Here is a 23,340-nt window from a genome sequence, read left to right on the forward strand (position 1 = left end):
CCCTAGATTCAGAAGGACCTGAGTTCAAATCTGACCTCAGACACTTGACACTTACTAGCTGTGTGACCCTGGGCATGCCACTTAACCCTCATTGCCGCCCCCCCTCCCTCGACCACCCCCCCCCCCGCAAAAAAAATGAGCCCTGGAGCTGCTTGCATCTAAAGCCATTGAAGACCCAGGAAGTTTTACTACTTAGAAACTCTCATTGCTATCATGTGGGCTTTTCTGGCCACCTCAGTCACATTTCCGTCATGATAAATATTGGAGGAGATGCGGGAAAATTGGAACACTAATGTACTGCTGGTGGAGCTGTGAACTGATCCAACCATTCTGGAGCACAATTTGGAACCATGCCCAAAAGGCTATAAAACTGTGCATACCCTTTGACCCAGCAATACCACTACTAGGTCTATATACCAAAAGGATAATAAAAAAGGGAAAGGGACCGACATGTACAAAAAATATTTATAACTGCTCTTTCTGTGGTAGCAAAGTTAAGAAAAAGAACTATGGGGTCTGAATACAGATTGAAGCCTACTATTTTCACTTTTGTTTTTACTTTTTTGTTATTGTTCTTTTTTATTCTTTCTTGGGTTTTTTTCCCCTTTTGTTCTGATTCTTGTTACAACATAACTAATGTGGAAATATGTTTAATATGATTGTAATGTATAACCTATATCAAATTGCTTGCTATCCTTGGGAAGGGGAAGGGAAGGGAGGGTGGGAGAAAAATCTGGAACTCAAAAAAAATCTTTACATGTAATTGGAAAAATAATCTAAATAAATAAATAAATTTTTAAAAAATAAAATAAAAGTTATAGAGAAAAATAAAGCTAGAATATGTGAGAAGTATAGAGACAGTAATAAAATATGAAAAAACCAAAAAAGAATATCAAGGGAGCTAATGGGAAAAATGCAAAGGAAGGTAGTCTAGACATACCAGATCTAAAGCTATATTATAAAGCAGCAACCATCAAAATTATTTGGTACTGGCTAAGAAATAGAGAGGTGGATCAGTGGAATAGGTTAGGCACACAAAACACAGCAGTAAAGGAATATAGCAATCTCCTGTTTGATAAACCCAAAGACTCTAACCTCCACGCTAAAAACTCACTGGCAAAAACTCTTGGGCAAAGAAAGAAGTGATACCTTTCATTGTTTTCTTTTGAGTTTTCTTATACAAAATGACTAATATGGTAATGTTTCAAGGATTCTTTTTTTTTTCCCTTCCCATGAGGCAATTGGGGTTAAATGATTTGCCCAGAGTCACACAGCTACTAAGTGTCAAATGTCTGAGGTTGGATTTGAACTCAGGTCCTCCTGACTCCAGGGCTGGTGCTCTATCCACTGCGCCACCTAGCTGTCCCCATATGGTAATATTTTATATAATTGCATATGTATAACCTATATCTGATTGCTTGCTGTCTCAGGAAGGGAAGAGGGGAGGGAGGGAAGGAGGGATAGAATTTGGAAATCAAATCTTTAAATAAAAAAGAATTGTCTTTACATGTAATGGGGGTGGGGGCAGCTAGATGGCGCAGTGGTTAAAGCGCTGGCCCTGGATTCAGGAGTACCTGAGTTCAAATCCAGCCTTAGACACTTAACACTTACTAGCTGTGTGACCCTGGGCAAGTCACTTAACCCCCATTGCCCCGCAAAAAAAACCAAAACATGTAATGGGGGAAAATAAAATATTTTTAAAAGTAAACAAAAAAATCTGACCTCAGACACTGAAAAAAATTTTTAAGTAAAAAAAAAAAGCATTTATCAAAAAAAATACCTAGAAAGGCCAATCTGAGGAACAGATTAGGTATACACCTTACAGAAGCAAATGAGCACAGTAACCTGCTGTTTGATAAGACCAGAGACTCCAGCTACTGGTGTAAGAGATCATTAATCAACAAAAACTGCTGGGAAAATAGGAACACACTGGAAGAAACCAGGTATAGACTAACATTTCATACCATATACCAACATAAGCATCAAAGGTATATATAACCTAGATATAAAAGGTGACACTTGTTATGATGAGTATAGACCACCTGGATTTGATGGAGCTGCCTTATTATCCAAAAGGATTTTATGAAACCCTGGATTAATAGGAACAAAATGACCTCCAACTGAACTCCAAACTGAACCCAGATAGCTAGCAGATAAGTCCCTATCTACTGACTTCTTTCCCCAGGATAGTAAGTCCCTATCTTGTTAAAATATCTGGGCATCCTCATCCTTGCCAAACCTTTTTTTTTTTGGGGGGGGGGATCATATAATCTTATAGTGTTTCCTTTAAGTCAAACTATCAAACTGACATTTCATACATTCTTGTTATAGTTGAAATTGTTAAACTGATTCATATTTCTTACATTTTTGTCATAGTGTTTACTTTTAAGTTGATTTGTATCATGCTGATGAAACTGATAACATCCTGTTTATATATCATCACAAAAAAAAAAAGGGTGTCAGGGGCAGCCAGGTGGTGCAGTGGATAAAGCACTGGCCCTGGATTCAGGAGGACCTGAGTTCAAATCTGGCCTCAGACACTTGGCACTTACTAGCTGTGTGACCCTGAGCAAGTCACTTAACCCTCATTGCCTGGCCAAAAAAAAAAAACAAAAAAAAGGTGTCTTCCATCTCCTTCTTTGGAGGGAGTCTCCACATGATTCATACCTGCTTGTTTGGGACAAATAAACTGGTCCTATGTTTTTTCTGTCTGTCTCTGATCTGGTTTTTCCTGTAAGAGACATTATGAAAATAAGAATTGCTCTGATTTGGTTTTTTCTGTAGGAGACAGGCATAAAAACAAAAATTTGATAACACACTATAAACAAATTAGAAGAGCAAGAAAAAAAATCACTTTTCAAATCTATGGCTAGGGGAAGTATTCAAGACCAAACAAAGGCTAAAAAGGATAATAAAATAAAATGTACAATTTTCATTATATAAAATTAAGCCATTTTTCACAAGCTAAAACAATGTACATAATTTTAGAAAGGAAATTATTAGCTGAGGAAAATTTTTTGTAGCAAGTTTCTCTGATAAAGGCATTCATGCCTAAGATCTCTATGGAACTAATTCAAAATGAAAAGACCAATAGATCTGTCTCATAATACGAAAGCAAAGCTTTGGTTCTAGGAGTACCCTAAGGGAGTGGCATATCTATTCTCTACTGTTATTGGCTTAAGCCTTAATTCCAACATGGTCCCCCTACTATTAACCAACATTGATGAGTTCTCCACTTCTATCTAACCACTTAACCTCAATTATCCATTTAATAAGGGTTTTTTCCAATATATTAGCAAACACAAAAGTAAAACTATTCCCTGAACCCTTACATTTCAGGGGCATAGTCTCCCCTGTACCACTTTGGTCCCTGGGAGAGACCAAGGCTCAGATTTAATATAGTTTCTACATAGCATTGTTTCCACCAAGGTCATATCTAAATACAGCACTGCTTTTGGATGGATTTTCCATTCAGCCACCACTGGGCTGAGTGCCCAAGGTCATTCTCCAGCTCAGGACTCCCAAACTGGATTGCCTTGGGTGCCAATTCCAACAGAGAACCTTATGATGGCTCACTCTCCATCACCTCAAATGAAAGAACAAAAATCAAGGTATAAAACCAAGTGATAATACTTACCTGGCAGGGGTGATTCCATGATCACGAAGGTGGTTTCCCCAGGGCGAGGCTTATCCATTGCACTCCTCCAGGGCTGACCCCTGCAATTTCCCCAAATGCGGGAAACTCGACTGCATAATTTGTGGTAGTGGGGGACTGCATTCGCACTCTCCCCTAAGAAAAAAAAACAACAACAACAGCCAAGTGACACATGTTGACCTTGGTTAGGGAGAGCTCAAGGCCTCTTCCCTTACAACATTGTCTCTCTTTTCTTTCTGGAAATTGCCAAGCAGGAAGGAGACAGACCAAAAGGAGCAGATCCTGGTGGACTGGTGCCTTCTGAATGTAGCTCCAGTTCAAATCTGTGAAAATGCTTAATCTAGAGCATACCTCATGGACAATGGTTATGGACATCAAATTCTGTGTGAAGGAAGGGAAATTTTTAATTCTCTAGGCATTGTGACCCCAGAACCTAATCTTGTCAGAGAAGAAAGATATCCTGGGCAACACCTAACAGTTAATCCTGAATTCTTAAGTTTCCAAGTTCTCAAGTTCAAGATCTTGAGATTCTGACCTTCTAGAGATAGAAGGGGGTGTCCTGATCCAGTAAGCTCCTTGGAGAAAGATGAGAATGGTCTGCATAAATCATCTCTGTGAAGTGTCCTATGTGGAGAGAAAATGCCGTGAATACCTCAGACAGTGCAGATGTGGCAGAGAGTGGATTCTTCTTTAGCCCCAAAGTCTGTTTATCTTCTGACCCATGGGGTTGGAGCATGAGTCTAGGGGAGAAAGGGGAAGAATCTGTGGGAAAGAAGGAATTATGGAATATCAAAGGCTTGCCCCAAGGACAACCCTCAGTTTATACATACCCTTTTCTCAGAGGCCTCATGGGCTGTCCAGTCCTGTACCTTTGATATGATATAAGTGTTGAGTTCAATTCTAGGCATCATGGTTTAAGGAGGACATTGATGAGCCATGAAGTGTCCACAGAGAGGCAACCAAGGATGGCTACAGGCTTTGAATGTATCTCATAAAAGGAGCAAATTAAGGAATTAGGAATCTTGATCTTAGAGGAGAGGAGTGCCTGTCACAAAGTAGGTATATAATATTTACTGACTAACTGGGATTTCATGAGGAGGAGGAAACTCCTTGAAGCCAAGAAATGGAGTGGTGGGAGAAGAGCACATGTGCAGACCCGAATGCTCTTGATCACATGAAAGGAACTCAGAAAGTTCTGCAGAAATTCAGGAAGAGTCTGATATTAAGCATTTGCCATATGCAGTGCACAGTCCTAGAGATAAGGGAAGAACTTTTGTGGCAGCCGTCTCCTACTGTTTACTTATAGGGAGCTGGCAGCCCATGTGATGGAAACTACTCACTAGCCCTATTTCTCCCATCAGAGAAGGTCCTTTAGGGCTTTTAACCTTTCCTCTAAGAAATAGGGAGAAACTATCTAGTCAAGTCAACAAAGAGATAGGTACAGAGCACTATGTTAAACACTGGGAAAGAAAGACAAACAGGAAATAGCCCAGGGCCTCAAGAAGGTTCCCCTCTGCTGACCAGTAAGAAGGTGTGTGCGCACATACAACGAAAAGTAAACCAAAATGACACACCAAATACCACATCATCTCAAGCAGGAGAGACCAGTCACCACTTGAGGTGATCAGGAAAGACTCCCTGTAGCAGGGCCACATGAATTATGCTCCAAAGGAAGCCAGACCTTCTTTTTTATATATAATATTTTATTTCCCCCTAATTACATGGAAAGACAATTTTAACATTGGTTTTTTTAAATTTGGAGTTCCAAATTTTCTCCCTCTTATTTCCCACCTCCCTGAGATGGTAAGCAATTTGATATAGGTGATGAATGTTCAATCGTGCAAAATATATGACCATTTTAGTCATGTTGTAAAAGAAGACACAGATCCAAAGGGGAAAAAAACCATGAAAAAATAAGGAAAGTGAAAAAGTCTGCTTCGATCTGCATTCAGACTGCATCAGTTCTTTTCCTGGAGGTGGAGAGCATTTTTCATCATAAGTCCTTTGGAATTGTTTTGGATTATTGTCTTGATAAGAATAGCTAAGTTATTCACAGATGATCATCATATAATACTGCTCTTACTCTGTACAATGTTGTCCTCATTCTGCAATTGATATCAGTCCACTTAAGTCCTTCCAGGTTTCTCTGAACTCCTGCTCATCGTTTCTTACAGAACAATAGTATTCCATTCTATTCACATACCACAACTTGTTCAGCCATTCCCCAGTTGATGGGCATCCCCTCAGTTTCCAATTCTTTGCCTTTTTTATGATCTCTTTGGGATACAAACCCACTAGTGGTACTGCTGGATCAAAGGGTACGCACAATTTTAAATTTTCTAAGGAAAATGAGTTGGAGAAGGTGGGATAGCAAAGCCAAAAGTCTCGAGGTAGGAGATGGAATAGTGTCTGAGTAGCAACTAGCATGCAGTGAAAGGAAGAGAATGAAATGTGTTGAAGTACTCATGCTTCCAGAGTGAGGCCTGCTATATCTCCAAAACACTTCAGGGTTCTAGGAGTGTCACCGAAGGGTTGAGATTCTCTTCCTCTAAGGCTAAGATATCAAGCCCCCATGCCCAAGTGTTTCCCCTCCCAAATGTCAGAAGCCATTAATTAACATGTCAGCTCCATGTAATGATTTTATCCTGGAGTCAATAGGGAGCCACTGAAGACTTTAGAGGAGAGGAGTGAAAAGCTAGATCTGTATTTTAGGAATATCAACTTAGCAGCTCTGTGGAGGGTAGGTCTGAGATGGGAGAGATGGAAGACATGGGAAACAGGGAAAGATATTTGGAGGTCACTGAAAGAGCCAACTGATGAAGTCCTGAAGTAGGGTGATAACTGTGAGTGGGGGGAATGGGCTCCCATACAGAGAAAGAATTGAAAGGACTTGGCTACTGATCAGATTACTGGAGTACACGTAGACAGGGATAAGGAAGAGGGGAAAATCTAGGGTGACTCTAAGGTGTTGAGACTGGAGACCGGAAAGATGGTGGTACCCTCAAGGGAAATACACAACTTTGGAGAAAAAATTGGTTTGCTTGGGGTATCTGGGTGAGGAGGCTGAGGGACATAGGAGAGAGAATGATCTGTGTCTTGAGCGTCATGGCATCGAGATGCCTTTGTGAAAGCTAGACCGTTCCCTGAAGACCCGAGTCAGGGTGGTTGGTGCCTCTTTGCAGACAGGGTACCGAGGCAGGAGCCTGCTGTCCTTCCAGGTCTAGTCCCCAAGAAGCAGGAGAGTCTCCCAAGACGTAGTTGATGCCTACGGTCCCGTGGTGGTGGTGGCTGACGTGGCAAAAGCGACACTTCCGGAAGGAGCCCCGAAGAGCTCCCACCCCACGAAGGGCTGCCACACTCCCTGCTTCAGGGCTTGGTGTGTGACAACAAAGGGGGCAGGCATTGCTTGGAATTGGCAGTTCCTGGTTTTCTGTTCCCGCCTTAGCTCTCTTTCTCCAGGCTGTCATTCGGCCTGCCAGAGGAGGCTCCTGGCCGGGGAAACAAGGCTTCTAGCCCTCGCACTGTCCTCCTCCACCTCGGTCCAGGGTAATTGGGCTCTAGAAAGGTAAAGGGATGGCATCACCTACCTTGAGGAGCTTCAGACTAGGTTTGCATCCACTAGATGGCAGCAGAGCACCAGAAATGGAACCCGATCCCGAGATCCAGAGCAGGGGGAGGAGAGGCGTACTGCTCCCTGCATTCCCCACTGTCCCTCTGCCACAGCAGGGTGGGAACGAGACTCGGGGCACGGGCAAGCCCAGGCTGAGGCCCAGCCCAAGGGCCTGGCGATGGGCACGGGCACACACACACATATGGGCATGGGCAAGGGTGGGGCCGTTGCATGGACAAAGGTTTTGACACAAGGATGGGCATGATGACAGGCACCTGTGAGGGCACAGGCACGGGCATGGGCATGGGCATGGGCAGAGCAAGCCATCTGGTGGGTGGGCAGAACTCAATCAGAACCTCCTCCAGAGCAGGGAGCAAAGCAGAGCTGCTGGGCCAAAGGTCTCTGGACCTCGAAGGTGCACTCAGTCCTGCCCGAGAAGCCAGTGCCCCTCTGCCTTCTTCAGGGGCCCCCAAACCCTCACTCTGCGTTGCTGTAATGGGAAGTGCCCAAGAGCCCACCCTGAGGGCCAGAAATGAGCTGCAAAGACACCAAGGCCAACACCCTCGATTTCCAGATTGGGGGAGATCTGTGTCTCAGAGGTGCGGAGACTTACCCAAGGTCACACGGCTTATGATACTGTTGGGGGGGATCCCAGCCTTCCAGACCCCAAGCCCAAGGCTCTATCTACAGCACCATTTCTCCCACTCTGGGGGGGCACACTAGCTTTGGAGTGAAAAGCCTGGAGGGGCAGCCTCTCTCCCATGGACATTCCTGGCTGGGGAGCGGGGGGGGGGGTCCTGTCATCCCTCCCAGGCTGGGTTGTTGGGAACAGGCTATGTCTGAGGCTCAGTGGTCCCTTGAGAGTGTAGAGAGACTGTCCCCACCGGTAAGAGTGTAGAGAGATGGACCTGGCAGACAGGGTGAAGTGACCTGCCCAGGGTCACACAGCTAGTGAGTGTGTCTGAGGCCCTGCACTCAGGTCTTCCTGACTCCAGGCCCAGGGTTCCATCCACTGGTTCACCTAGCTGGCATAGAATGAGGACACACCAAACTCTTGGACTACTTAGCCACCCACTCTAGTAGTACTGAATCTGTTCTCTGGGCCCCACCTTCCAAGACTTAGAGAGAGACATAGTATCCACCAACACCCCCCACACCACCCGTGCCTGTTCCAGGACGTGAGAGATAGAGACAGAGAGAGACAGAGACAGAGAGGGAGGGGAGAGAGAGACAGAGAGGGAGGGAGAGGGAGAGAGACAGAGACAACAGGCAGGCAGGCAGGCAGGCAGGCAGAGAGGACCACCAACTCACTCACACATGCCCAGGTGGGCAGAAAAGAGGTGTTGGATCTTATGGGAAGGGAGTGGTGAAAACCCGTGTGTCTCATTCTGCACCTGCAGTCCACCACCTCTGTGAAGAGGAGAGAACAAGGTTCACCATCAGTCCTCTGGCATCCACGTGGATCATCAAGTTCAGCTGAGCCTCTGTGTCTCACAGGGTCTGCTTTGCACTCCATCTCCTCCACAACACTCTGGAAGCTCAAGGGGGCCTGGAAGTCGTCTAGTTTAGCCTGCTTGTTGTTCAATGGCTCACCTCAGAATGAAAAGGGCTCCCTGTCCTACCACCAGCCCTGACAAAGCTCTGCCCCACGCTCAGTGGCATCAGCTGCAAGGCCGGATGGGAAGGGCAGGAAAGGCCTCCATGCCAAGCCTTGACAGGACTGGTCCCCACCTCTACTTCCCGCCCCAGTCTAGCAAGGAATACCCTTGGTTAGTGGGGGTGGGGTCGGGGGTGGCTAGGCATGGTGGCCAGCACAGAGTGAGAACCCTTCCCATTCGAGTCCCCTGACAACCCTGGGAGGGAGGTGCTGCTATTTTGCAGATTGGGAAACAGAGGCTCAGAGACTGACCCAGGGCCACACAACAACTGAGGGTCTGAGGCAGGGTCTGATGTGAGCTCAGGCTGCTGACCCTGAGCCCTGTGGGCAGGCAGAGAAATGGCCAAGGAGCCTCCCAGACTCCTCCCTCCTGCCACACCATCTGCAGAAAGAGAGAAGGAGTCTCTTAGCTGGGCTTGTCCATCCTTCCTGCCAGGGCCTGCAGCAGCCCAGGGTAAATGGGGAGGGAGGGGGAAGTGCCTCCCCCCTCCCTCCCCCTCCCTCCCACACCATCACCCTAGCCTTTTGAAGGCTCCTCCCCCCCCCAGTGCCCTCAATATCAGCATGGGGGAGAGAAGGGGGAGAAGAGGGGGGAGAACCCCAGGTGGGTTCCTCTCTCTGTGCCCTCCGCGCCCCCAGCAGAGGGGAAGGGCAGGAAAACCTCTGAGCTCTGCTCTCCGCCCCCACCCCAAGTCCCAGCCTCTGCCCTTTGCTACTTCTATGCAATCACTGTCAGCAGGGGCAAAGAGAGGGAAGAAGGGAGAAGGAGAAGAAGGGAGCGAGGGGGCTCTAACACCACTGCCCTGCCCCGCATCCAGCGTTTGGCCCAAAGCGAGCGCCGGCCATCCACGGGGGCACTGAGCGATCCTTCCTCCGAGTGTCTGCAGCAGCACAGGGGAAGGGGAGGCAGGGGAGGAACACAGCACAAAAACACCCCCCCCCCAGCCCTGCCACTCATCCCAGCCTTCCACAGGCTCCTCCCTCCTAACCACCAGCAGCAGACGCAGACACACACACACACACACACACACACACACACACACACACACACACACACACACACACACACACACACACACACACACACACGTACGTCCCTCTGCCTGCCCTTCCTCCTTTTCTAGCATGTTCCATGCTCAGGCATTGGTCACAAGGTGGAGGCAGCCCATAGCAGCTTGCCCAATCAGACTCCTCCCTCTGCGCCATTGCAAGCCCAATGAGAATCGAACACGCCCCCTCCCACGCAAAGTGCCCCATCTTCTCTGCCCGCCCTTCCTCCTCTTCTAGCATGTTCCACCTTTGTTCTTTGGCGTGAAAAAGGCAAGGGAGGAGAGAACCTCTTGAGTCTTTCCTAACCCGCCCAGGGAGACTCCTCCCTCTGGGCAGTAGAAGGGCAGGCAGAGCTCCAAGCTCTGCCACCCCCATGTTCCACCTTCTGTCCCTACCTAGCTCTTTGTGCCTCACCAGTAGCAAGGGGAAGGAAGAGGGGAGGGAGAGGGAGGACACCCGATTGCCCTTGCCCTGTTTGCTCCCCCGTCCCGCATCCAGTCCCTGGCACAAAGCAGGTGACCCGCCCATGCCCACACCATTCATGATTCACTGCCCGATCCTTCTTCTCAAGGTCCGCAGCAGCACCGGGGAAGGGGAGGAGTGAGGGGGCCGGGAGCAAAAAAAACCCAGCCCTCCTCTGCCACTCATCCCATCCTTACACAGGCTCCTCCCCCCTAAACCCCACCGGCAGCAGAGGGAAGGAAAACCCTGAGCTGACGGCCCCCACCAAGTCCCTCTGGCCGCCTTTCTCTCCCCACCTCTCCTCCTCTTCCACCTTGTTCCATCCCCAAGCATTAGCCCACAAGATGTAGAAGAGGAGGAGAGGAAGGAGTTAGCCCCTCCAGCCCCTCCAGCCCCTCCTAGCTTACCCACTCAGGCTCCTTCCTCTGCATCATCAACAAGCCCAAAGAGGAGGAAGTCAAGTCCCCCCACCCTTCCTCCTTTTGTAACAAGTTCAACCTTTGTTCTTTGACTTGAAAAAGGGAAGGGGGAGAAGACAGGGGAGATCGCTGTTAGTCATTCCCAGCCTGCCCTGGTGGTTTCCTCCCTCTGAGACATCCTCAAGCACAAGGACCCTTAGAGTTAGGTTCCCCATTCCTGTGCAAAGCCTCTCCACCCCTAAACCACTCTTCTCTGGCCACCTTTTGTCCTTTGCTAGCATGGTCCACCCTGGCATTAGCCCTTAAGAGGGAAGGAGAAGATATCCCTTCTAGGCCTTCTTGGTCTACCCTATCAGATGTGATCAGCAAGCAAGATGGAGAAGGGTGCCCCCACTCTTTTCCTTTTCTAGTATATTCCACCCTCAGTCACTAGCCTCCAAAGAAGAAGGGAGAACAGGGAGGAAAGAGCCCGTCTCATATAACAGCCTCACTGAACCTTCTCACCCCTTCCTTTCTTCTTCTTCTTCTTCTTCTTCTTCTTCTTCTTCTTCTTCTTCTTCTTCTTCTTCTTCTTCTTCTTCTTCTTCTTCTTCTTCTTCTTCTTCTTCTTCTTCTTCTTCTTTCTCTTTTTTTAATGAAAAGGAAGTTTACTTTTCCCTAACATGGTAAAGATATACAACAAAGACACAGTGGGTTTATCTTCAGCTTTGGTATATCTAATAGAAATGGTTGTAGTCAACAGGTCATCAGAGTACTGTGACTCAGCTGATCTCAGGATCCCCTCAAGTATGGGAGGACTTTTCAGGGTCACACAACTAGTAAGTGTCTAAGGTCACATTTGAACTCAGGTCCTCCTGACTCCAGGGTTCTATCCACTGCACCACTTAGCTGCCCCATCCATCATTTTCTAACACAGTGTTCTCAAAATGTGATCTGTGGACCACTGGAGGTCCCTGAGACTTTTGCACTTGGCTTTTTCCCCTTATTTTTTCCCTAATTAGGGTCATTTTTACTCACATGTTGGATCAATGCCTGTTCCCACAGAATTCCCATTGTACTCCCCCACCAACCTTCTACTCATTCTCCTTGTATCTTCCAATGTCCTACAGGAGTTAAACTCCAATAATCCCCACTGGGTTTTTTCATCTGTTTGTTTTGGTTTTGGTTTGGTTTTTTAGTGAGGCAATTGTGGTTAAGTGACTTGCCCAAGGTCACACAGCTAGTGTTAAGTGTCTGGAGCTGGATTTGAATTCAGGTACTCCTGACTCCAGGGCCAGTGCTATCCACTGCGCCATCTAGCTGCCCCTATCCCCACTGTTAATGAGTGTTTCACCTGCTGTATATAACTTAGCTGTATAAAGATACAGTCTAGGGGCAGCTAGGTGGTGCAGTGGATAGAGCACCGGCCCTGGAGTCAGGAGTACCTGAGTTCAAATCCGGCCTCAGACACATACTAGCTGTGTGACCCTGGGCAAGTCACTTAACCCCAATTGCCTCGCTAAAAAAAAAAAAAAAAAAGATACAGTCTAGATAGGGAACTCAAATTCCAGAAGCTTAGCACAGTGTCTGGCACATAGTAGGTATTTAATAAATGTTTCTGACTAACTAAATATCTGAAAAAGAAAAGAAGTTGAATGACGTCATCCATTAAGTAGTGCCGTGACCTTGAGCAAAGCCCTTTCCCTGCCTAGGCCTCAGTTTGCTTCTGCGTCAGATAGTGAGGGTCTCTAAGGACATTCTATCATTTCGAGAGTGCATGGCACATATGATTGATTGCCCACTAATGGCCAACATCGTCTTTTTCAATCCAAGGGAGAAGAGGTACAAGGGTGGGGACAATATGACTGGCCAGAACTCCCAGAGCCAACTATCAGGAATAGAATGAGCAAAGGGAGGGGCAAGGCCTGATCAGAGCCTGGCACTGAGACTTCTTTGTTCAGAGTGGAGAGCTCACTTAGAAGCCTGGAGCTGGAAAGGGCTTTGGAGGACAGATGGATGTCTGGATCTGCTCTTCTCCCTAGACCCTTGACCTTGTCCTCTTGCACCTGCCATCCTCAAGGCCACTGCCCTTAGGACTTGACTCCCATCATATCAAAAGGTAGTTCAGGGGGCAGCTAAGTGGCACAGTGGATAGAGCACCAGTCCTAGATTCAGGAGGACCTGAGTTCAAATCCGACCTCAGGCACTTGACACTAGCTGTGTGACCCTGGGCAAGTCACTTAACCTTCATTGCCCTGCCTCACCCCCCCAAAAAAAAAGAACAAAAGGTAGTTCAGCTAAAAGGGTAGCTCTGGGTCAAGCTCCTTTCATTCTTCATCCAGAAGCATTTATCAAGCACCTACTATGTGCCAGGTGTAGGGAATCCAAGGACAAGGAATGAAATAATCCCGACTGCTCAGGAGTCTCCATTCTTCTCCTCATTGCTGACCAGTGCCCAATCTGTTCTCCTTACTTGGATTTCTGACCTCCACTTCTTTGCCTGGAACTTCAATGAAAAAGAGGAAAAGTTCTGGAGATCTCAATGCCCAGACATCTTTTCCAAGGTCCTGGATAGCAGATGCTCAGTCTCCTTGTCTAGGCTCCTGCCCCTAGACTTTGTGCCCCCTTGATGCACAAACTACTATACCTCCACGGACTTTGGGCTTACTGGCTGCACCAAACTTTTGGGCCTTCCCTATCCTGCAATTGTCTATTAGCTACTCAGACTTGGGACATGTTCAGACTTTTGGTACTTGTTTGTATTCACCTTTCCTGACTCTCCTTTTCTCCAGTGCACATTCCATGCTCTTGGCCATCTCTACTCATCCTCCATTCAAATCTCACTAGTCCTTACAGTTCTGACCTAAAGACCTTTTTGTCATCCTTTTTTTGTTTTGTTTTGTTTTTGCCAGCTAGAGGTTGCTTTGCCTTTGTGATGAAATAATGAGATTTAGCAGATACTCAAAGACCCACCTGGAGATTAATCTAGACTGATTGAATCAAGTGAGAGTGATTAACTGCTGATTAGCCTACTTCAGGTTAACTGGATTGTAATCACACCTTGAGAACACCTTCAGAACCAATGGATTTGGATGATGCCAACCAATCAGCTTGAAGCAGTGTGTAAGGGCCCACCCCTCTGCTCCAGACCTATAAAAAGCTTCCACAATGAGTTTGCTGGAGAGAGTTTGTGACTGAAGCAGGCTTGTGGCAGAAGACTTGAGGAAGAACCAGACCAGGCTGGAACTCTAGGCTAAATAGGCTTTTTTCTTAACTTTCTGAACTCCATGGGAATGTCTGTATGCTTTAACAAATGTTTAATGCCCAAGGACGGGTGCTAAAGCTTCTAATTTAAGGCAACCACAGTTTAGATTTTAAACATCACACCATGAAGGCATTGTGAAAACTTGGTTCAGAATGAGATGGGAGAATCAGGAGATCAGGTACTGGGTGAAAACGGTTGCAATAAGGGCAGGGTTAGGATGGGCCAACTCCTTTTCCTCACTGTAATTTCACATAAATGCTGGCTATATTCAGAAGAAAAGAGAGCAAAGTGAAAGACAAACATGAGCCAGCCAGATCCAGGCCTTATCCCTGTTTAAAGAACCCACAGAAGCAGAGAAGAAACTGTTGATACCAAGATGCAGAAATCCCCCCAAATCAGCAGTATTTCTGGAAAAACTGATGAGAGAAGTTCCAGGGGAGGCCTTCCCTCATACAGGAAAAGAACCTGAAAAAGGGTTTCCTTGCAGAGAGGGAGAAAAAAAAAGGAAGGATGAGGAAGAGAGAGGATGGAAGAGGCAGGAAGAGAGAGGGAGGGACAGGAATGAAAAGAGAGAAGATGGGGAGGGAGATGAGAGAGAGAAAGGGGGGGGCAGTGGAGAGATGGGGAGGTTAAACAAACCACCTGGCCTTTCTCTTGTCTAGATAGGAAGAAATTAACTTTTCTTTGACTAGTGAGCTCTACAAAGGTTTCTTCCCCTCTTTCTCCTACCCCCCCCCCACCCTCCACCTTGATATGGATCCAGAATTCAAGAAAGGGACTTTCTTTTGTACAGAAATGAGAAGCTTTCCCTTATGCAGGTAGAGTTCTAGAAAGTGTTCTCCCTAATACAAGTAACACTACAACTGAAATATATGCTTTTAAGAGGGACAAGCCCCACCAATTGAGATTTCAGCAAAATCTTAAGGTTTAATATTCCTCCAGGAATATTATAGCCAAATTCCAGAGCTCCAAGGTCAAGGAGAAAATATTGCAAACAGCTAGAAAAAAAGGAATTAAAATACTGTGGAGCTACAATAAGGATAAAACAAGATCTAGCAGCATCTACATTAAAGGACCAGAGAGCATGGGATATGATATTCCAGAGGGCAAAGGAACTGGGACTACAGCCAAGAATCACCTACCCAGCAAAACTGAGTATAATCTTTCAGAGGAAAAATGGGACTTCAATGAAAAAGAGGACTTTCAGTCATTTGTGATGAAAAGACCTGAACTGAATAGAAAATTTGACTTTCAAATACAAGACCCTAGATAAGCATAAAAAGATAAACAGGAAAATGAAATCATGAGGGACATTAAAATATTAAACTGTTTACATTCCTACATGGGAAGATAATACTTCTAACTCATAAGGTTTAAGGGGTCTAAAAGGTGTTGAAAAGCAAAGGGGCAAGCCTGCTACTGCAGTAGAAATATTGAAAACAATACATCAATTGCATATGAAAAAGCCAGTGAGACAAAGAATTTTCTTCTTTGTTCCATAACCCTAACTCCCTTTTAACCCTAACCCTAAATTCTCAGCTTTACCCCTGGCCACTTAGAATTCCCAAAGAACTATGGGAAGTAAAAATGGCAACTGAAACTAATCACCCTAAGGCCACATGGAAGCCTTAAAGAAATCCTGTTGAATCAGAAAGAATTAGTGTACAGAAGATGCAAGCATTGTCATATCTCCAAGCCCTGCTGGGAGGTCACGAACAATCTCAGAGCCTCATCTCTGAGGGAATCGAAGGGAAGACGCTTCTGCTGATTCTAAATTAATGGTTACTGTACCAGATTAAAAAGCTCAGGAGCATAATGAGCTCCCAAAGGGGTAGTGGGTGTCACCTAGATTAAGATCCAGCAAAAGAGACTGAGATGGAGTGGTTAAGAGGAGAATCAGGAAGCCCAGAGAATAGAGGATCAAGGAAAAGGTGTTCAACAATGTCAAAGGCTGTAGAGAAGTCAAGAAGGATGAGGCGATTTAAGATCTGGCAATGGAGAAATCACTGATAACTTTGGAGAGAACTGTGTCTTTGAACGATGAGGTCAAACACCAGATTGTAGAGAGTTAAGAAGGGAATGAGAGGAAAGGAAGTAGAAGCACAGGCTATAGATGGTCTTCTCTAGTTTAGCCATAAAAGGGAGCAGAGATGTAGGACAATAGCTAGCAGGGGTATGTAGATCAAGTGTGGAAGGGGAGACATGGACATATTTGAAAACAGTAACCCGGGAGGAGAAATTGAAGATAAGTGACAGAGTGGAGATGATAGGGCAATCTTCTAAAGAAAATAGGATGGGGTGGCTAGGTGGCGCTGCAGTGGATAGAGCACTGGCCTTGGAGTCGGGAGGACCTGAGTTCAAATCCAGCCTCAGACACTTAACACTTACTAGCTGTGTGACCCTGGGCAAGTCGCTTAACCCCCATTGCCTCACTAAAAAAACAAAATAAAGAAAAATAAAGAAAATAGGATGGGACAGAGAATGCATGTAGGAACCTGCTTTGTCTTGGCAAGAAAAAGGGCCACCTCTTCATAATGGACAGAAATAAAGAAGTAACTAGTTGGTTTGTCAAATCCAGCCTCTGATTACTTTGTAGATCTCCCAAAGAATCTCATGACTCTTGCTTTATGCAAGAAACTTAACTGGTGAAACAAAGGATAATCAACCCCAAGGGCAGCCTTTTTCTGTGCTCCCTGTTTGGGTGGGGTTTTCCCCATCATTTGTTCCCTATATAAACTCTGTTTCCAACCCCACACTTCAGGTTTTCTTAGCATCTGCTATGCACTACCCTGAGTTATAACTTCTCTGCCCCGATTAAAGACCTTCATTTAGTTATACTGGTTGCTTTCATAATTTTTTGGGTTGATGCATGCTTTTAATTTTCTCTAACTCCACTCATTTGAGACAGCTAGGTAGCTTGTGGCTAGAGTACTGGGCCTGGAGTTAGGAAGACCTAAGTTTAAATCCAGCCTCAGATACTTACTAGCTGTGTGGCCCTGGACAAGTTACTTAACCTCTGTTTGCCTTAATCCCCTGGAAAAGGAAATGGCAAACCTTTGCCAAGAAAACCCCATGAATAGTATTGGTGTGATACGGTCCACAGGGTCACCAAGAGTAGAACATGACTCCAAATAAGAATGACTCCATTCAGCAGCACATTCAATATATGCTTGTGGAATAACTTTCCCCTGCTAGAACTAAGTAAATCTCATTTCGTTGAATTTTGAATAACCTAGGAGTGTCTCATTTTATCTCAAGATCTAATCTGAAGCCACCAGGAGATTGGAGTGAGTCAGGCCTAAACTCAAATGGACTCTGACCAATCATTTGGCTGATAGAATGATACATACTATGATATGATATGATACATCTGGTGCATCAATTCTGTATCACATTCTCTTTCCATTTAATTAAGTCACAACCTGATTTTTATAGCCTTCTAGAGAACAAGATACCAGCCGATATGGGCTACTAAGAAGAGGGTCACCTAGGACCCAAACAAATCTATAGGGTCCAATCAGAGGGTATTGATGAGAAGTAAGGACCTTGTAGATTTAATCTTGCAGCATGATGAGATTTCCTATTGATGAGGGCTAAGGAGATGTGAGTACTAGGCAGATATTTAAACAATGGGAAAGACTGTCAAAGAACAAACAAAAACAGCAAAAATCACATAATAATTCCAATAAATGCAGAAAAGGCTTCTGACAAAATAACACTCATTCCTTTACTACCTAAATCAATTTTCTTATTTGGTGCCACACCAATCAAATTACCAAGGAATTACCTTGTAGAGATTAAAAATATATAACAAAACTCATCTGGAGGAGCAAAAGGTCAAGAACACCAGAGAATCAATGAAAAGAAAAATGGGAAGGAAGGGGAGCTATCAGTACCAGATCTCAACTCTACTATAAAGCTCTAATCATCAAAACATTTTGGTGCTCGATAAGAAAAAGAATGGTTGGTCAGTGGAACAGATTAGATATACAGTATGATCACATAATGTAAGCACACAATATAATCGTGTTTAATAAAAACAAAGATCCCAGCTATTGGGGCAAGAACTCACTATTCGCTAAAAACATGGGAAAACTGGAGAGTAGTCTAATGTGAAAAAATCATGAGGTTCTGGGGGACCCAGAGGGCCCCCTACTCGAGGGAGCCTTGCCTGACTTCTTTTAAGGCCAGCTCAGAGTCAATAGAATTTGCAAAAGAAATGTAGATTGACCTTCCTGACTACCTAAAGGAAGTTAACTCACCTAGCCAACCCGCCAAGTCATGTCAATCAATGGATAGGCCAATTAGTTTGGGTCAATGTGCAGTGACCCACCTCTACCTGAGAGAGGAAAAAACTCTGGGGAGAGGGGGGTCACACTCTCTTCGTTCCCCTGCTCTTCATGCTGCACCTCTCCCCACCCTGGGATTTTATGCTAGGCCTGGGACACTGGAGGAGGCAGCCAGGCAGCCCCCACTCTCTCCCTCCCTTGCTCTCTCTCCTACTGTAGGGCTTCTGAACTGTTGGAGTCATGTGCTTTCTTTCTTTTTTTTTTTGTTTTGTGAGGCAATTGGGGTTAAGTGACTTGCCTAAGGTCACACAGCTAGTAAGTGTTAAGTGTCTGAGGCTGATTTTTGAACTCAGGTCTTCCTGACTCCAGAGCCAGTGCTCTATCCACTGTGCCACCTAGCTGCCCCATGTGCTTTCTTTTTTACTGTTGAAAATTAAAATATAGTTTAATCTGCCTGTCTCCTACAAACAGAATGAATAAACAGATCAGAGAAATTATAATATCTTATAATATCTCCTACAATTTGTTTTCATACCTCCTCCTACCAAAATCAGATCAGAAAACATGGCTTAAAAAGCAGATCAGAGGGGGCAGCTAGGTGGCGCAGTGGATAAAGCACCGGCCCTGGATTCAGGAGTACCTGGGTTCAAATCCGGTCTCAGACACTTGACACTTACTAGCTGTGTGATCCTGGGCAAGTCACTTAACCCCCATGGCCCAGTTCCCCCCCCCCCAAAAAAAAAAGCAGATCAGAGACAGACAGAAAAAACATAATACCAATTTAATTTTTGTCCCAAGAAGAAATATAACATGATCATGTTGGAGACCCCCCTCCTCAGAAGGAAGCTCAGGATTTTTAAGGTTTCTTTGCTCACAGGTTACAGAATAACTTCATTAGCATGATACAAATCAACCCAAAGCAAATACTGTAACAAGAATGGATGTAACAGAGGCATCATGAGAAGATTATAGGATTCCAAAGAAGGGTTTGGCAAGGATGAGGATGCAGAGATGTCTCCATAAGATAGAGACTTGCTATCCTTAGGAAAAAGAAGTCACCAGGTAGGGACTTTTATCAGCTAGCTATCTGGGTTCAGTTTGGAGTTCAGTTGAAGGACAATTTGCTCCTATTAACCTAGGGTTTCATAAAAAATACTTTTGGATAATAAGGCACCGGACAGCTAGGTGGCGCAGTGGATAAAGCACCAGCCCTGGATTCAGGAGTACCTGAGTTCAAATATGACCTCAGACACTTGACACTTACTAGATGTGTGACCCCGGGCAAGTCACTTAACCCCCATTGCCTAAAAAAAAAAAAAAGGATAATAAGGCACCTCCATAAAATCCAGGTGATCCATATTGTAAAGAATTAATTGTTATTTGAGGTTTTTATGACTCCATCTTTTGGCTAGAATTTAAAAAAAAAACAAAACCTTGGCATGCACACTGGCCTCTGGGGCTCCACAAATGGCATGGCACTCCACCCACTGGTTATAGCTGTTGCCATGGTGCTGGCACCTCATGTCATCGCCACTCACCAACGCCTACATGCGCCTGGCAAAATTATGATTGGAAGCCCAGTGAGGGCAGTCATGTGACTATCAGAGTGGCCAGCCAATTGGCTGGGGGCTGTGTGTGGTTAGCCTATGGTCTGCCGGGAAGAAGGGAGGGTTTCCCACCATTCTAGCTTGAAGCTGGAAGGCGACAGGATGTTGCTGTGTGTTCTCAGCTGATTCCTGGGTATTGGTGGTGTTCAGGTTGTATAATTTCCCTTTCCCCATTTTATTTCCTTTCCCTTGATCCTACTGATCCTGTTTGTGTTTTTTTAAGTTCGTTCTTATTAAATAAATCCTGCTCTGTTTTGAGGGAGGCTGTCTCCTTCCTTGCCCCAATATTGCAGCAAGCCGCTTAGCTAACACTCCCCAATTAAAAATTGGTCCCCACAATATATTCATATTAACATTATTAACATTTAATATGCTTTAATAAATGCTTAATGCCAAAGACTGGTGCTATAGACTCTAATTTATAAGTAGCAATATATTAAGTTCCCTAAAACCTAAAACAGAGACAGGAACCCCCATATATTTTCTTTTTCTTTTTCTTTCTTTTTTTTTTTTGCAGGGCAATGAGGGTTAAGTGACTTGCCCAGGGTCACACAGCTAGTTAAGTGTCAAGTGTCTGAGGCTGAATTTGAACTCAGGTCCTCCTGAATCTAAGGCCAGTGCTTTATCCACTGCACCACCTAGCTGCCCCCACCCTCATATATTTTCAAACATCATACTAGCAAAAACTAGGCATAGATCAACATCTCGCGTCTCATACATACCAAGATAAACTCAAAATGGATGCATGGTTTAGCCGTAAAGGGTGATATCATAAACAAATTAGTGGAGCAGGGAAGAAATTACCTGTCTATGGATGGGGAAGAAGAGTCCATGACCAAACAAGAGATAGGTTCACGTGAGGTAAAATGGGTCATTTCAATCACGTAAAATTGAAAAGGTTTTGCACCAACAAAACTAATGCAGCTAAAGATAGAAGAAAAGCAAAAAACAAAAACAAAACTGGTGGGGGGAGATCTTCGTAGTAAGTTCCTCTGACAAAGGTCTCGTTTCTAAAATATATAGGGAACTGGGTCAAATTTACATCTCTTAGACTAATATGTAAGGAAGCAGAAGCAGAAGCAGATAGAAATAATGCTAACCCAGACCCTCCCTACTCTCTGAGGAGAGCAGAGTTGCCAAGCATCTGTCCCCAACTGCTTGCTTCTCCTTCTAGCAAGAAGTAAAGTCCAACTTTGGAGAACAGTGGAGGGATAAAAGGCTCGATATGTCTATTCTGTCTCCCTTCGAAACATACAAAGACACCCATACGCTACAAGACAAAGAAATAAAAGCTAGCATCTTTTTTATTGTACTATGTTGTGGGAATGCTTGTTTTGTCCCATAAATTTTTAGAAAGTAATATTCCCTGTAATTTGGTGAAATAGAATTTGACCGTTAGGGAAGTTACATGTTTTAGAAACATGAATCCAAATTTGCAAGGAAAATGTCTATGCCCAGACCAGTGCCTTTCTCTTATTTTCTCTAATCATCACAGAAATGAAGGCACAGATTTGTAGTACCCATTTTTGGAAAGCTTTTAGGCCAGGCTCATCCTGGCCCAGTCCAACTCACCACGAGGAGAAAAATACAAGTTACTGAGGCTCTGAACCCACAAGTGAGTGAGCTCAGTGCTGAGGATTTTCCCCTAATTGTTCACTAATTTGTCTTCCTATTTGCCATGCACCTCCTTATTTCCTGTGAACATATTCACTACCAGTTATTTGCTTGACCATTCAAGACCTGTCTTCACTTGTCTGGAAAGTACTTTGGAACTATGAACCCCCACCAAAGTTACTATACTGTGTATACCCTTTGATCCAGAAATATTGCTACTAAGGCTTTACCATAAAGAGATTGAAGAAAGAGGGAAAGGACACATATGTACAAAAATGGTTATAGCAGCTCTTTTTGTGATGGCAAAGAATTGGAAACCAAAGGGATGCCCATCAATTGGGGAATGACTGAACAACTTATGGTATATAAATGTGACAGTATACTGTTATGATATAAGAAATTATAAAGGGGGGGCAGCTAGGTGGCGCAGTGGATAGAGCACCAGTCCTAGATTCAGGAGGACCTGAGTTCAAATCCAGCCTCAGACACTTAACAATTACTAGCTGTGTGACCCTAGGCAAGTCACTTAACCCCAATTGCCTCACCAAAAAAAAAAGAAAAAGAGAAAGAAAAGAAATGATAAAGGGGTTAGTTTCAGAAAGAACCTGGAAAGACCTATATGAATTCATGCAAAGTGAAGTAGGCAGAACCAGGAGAACAGTAACAGCAATATTGTAAATATTATCAATTTTGAAAAATTTAGAATGCTGATCTGCTGGTGAATGAGTCAACACAGATCCAAAGGACTTGAGATGAAATGTGCTATCCACCCCCAGTCTGGAACATGGCTAATTCAGAAATTTGTTTGCGTGATTATCCATATTTGTAATAGGTTTTGTTTCTCTTGCCTTCTATTTGGGTGGTAGAAGAGGGAGGAAATAGAATGTGGAACAACAAAAAAAGAGAAAATAAAAAAGCCTCTGGGGCAGCTAGGTGGTGCAGTGGATAAAGCACCGGCCCTGGAGTCAGGAGGACCTGAGTTCAAATCTGGCCTCAGACACTTGACACTTACTAGCTGTGTGACCCTGGGCAAGTCACTTAACCCCCATTGCCCCACAAAAAAAAAAAAGCCTCTGTACTTAAAAAAAAATTAAATATATTTAAAAGAAAGAAAACTGTCCATTTATATGCCTTGATTATTTATCAGTTAGGGAATGGCTCTTATTCTTATAAATTTAATTGATTCTTTATATAGCCTGGAAATGAGACCTTTATCAGAGAAGCTTGCTGAAAGGCATCTTCCCTCAGTTGTCTGTTTCTATTTTTTGCTTCATTTGTTTCGTTTGTGCAAAAATCTTTTCACTTTTCCACAATCCCTCCTATTATTTGACATGCTAGTGACAGCAACAAGACAGATACACAAATATAGAAGATGATAGACTGAGGAAAAGGCAGGTGAGGAGGCAGACAAAGCATGAAAAAGACAGAAAAGCAGATGAAGATAAAGCAGAACTAAACTGGGAAGACAAATAAACAGGGAGAAGGAGGCAGGGTGGGAGAGGAAAGATAGAGACAGACAGACAGACAGACAAATCCAAATCCAAATCCAAAGACAAGGTATTCCGAAAAGGACACAGAGGGAAGAGGGAGATACCAGAAGACATACAGGAAAAGCTAGAAGTTAGACCAAGAAGACAGAGAAGCAGAATGCAGAGAAATAGACAAAGATGGAGGAGGCAAGGAGGCTAAACTGAGAAGAGGACAAGAGAAGGGACCCAAGAAGGACACGAGAG

The 23,340-nt window shown here is 44.7% G+C and overlaps 1 non-coding gene across 1 annotated transcript; it reads left to right on the forward strand.

Annotated features, from left to right (window-relative positions):
* The first annotated feature begins 3,629 nt into the window (after positions 1-3,629).
* On the forward strand, positions 3,630-3,793 carry LOC122734223. The gene has a single exon (XR_006354029.1). It is a non-coding gene; the product is annotated as a U1 spliceosomal RNA (small nuclear RNA).
* Positions 3,794-23,340: the final 19,547 nt, after the last annotated feature.

The sequence above is a fragment of the Dromiciops gliroides genome, chromosome X (assembly GCF_019393635.1).
Source record: "Dromiciops gliroides isolate mDroGli1 chromosome X, mDroGli1.pri, whole genome shotgun sequence".
In the NCBI taxonomy this organism is placed as follows: domain Eukaryota; kingdom Metazoa; phylum Chordata; class Mammalia; order Microbiotheria; family Microbiotheriidae; genus Dromiciops; species Dromiciops gliroides.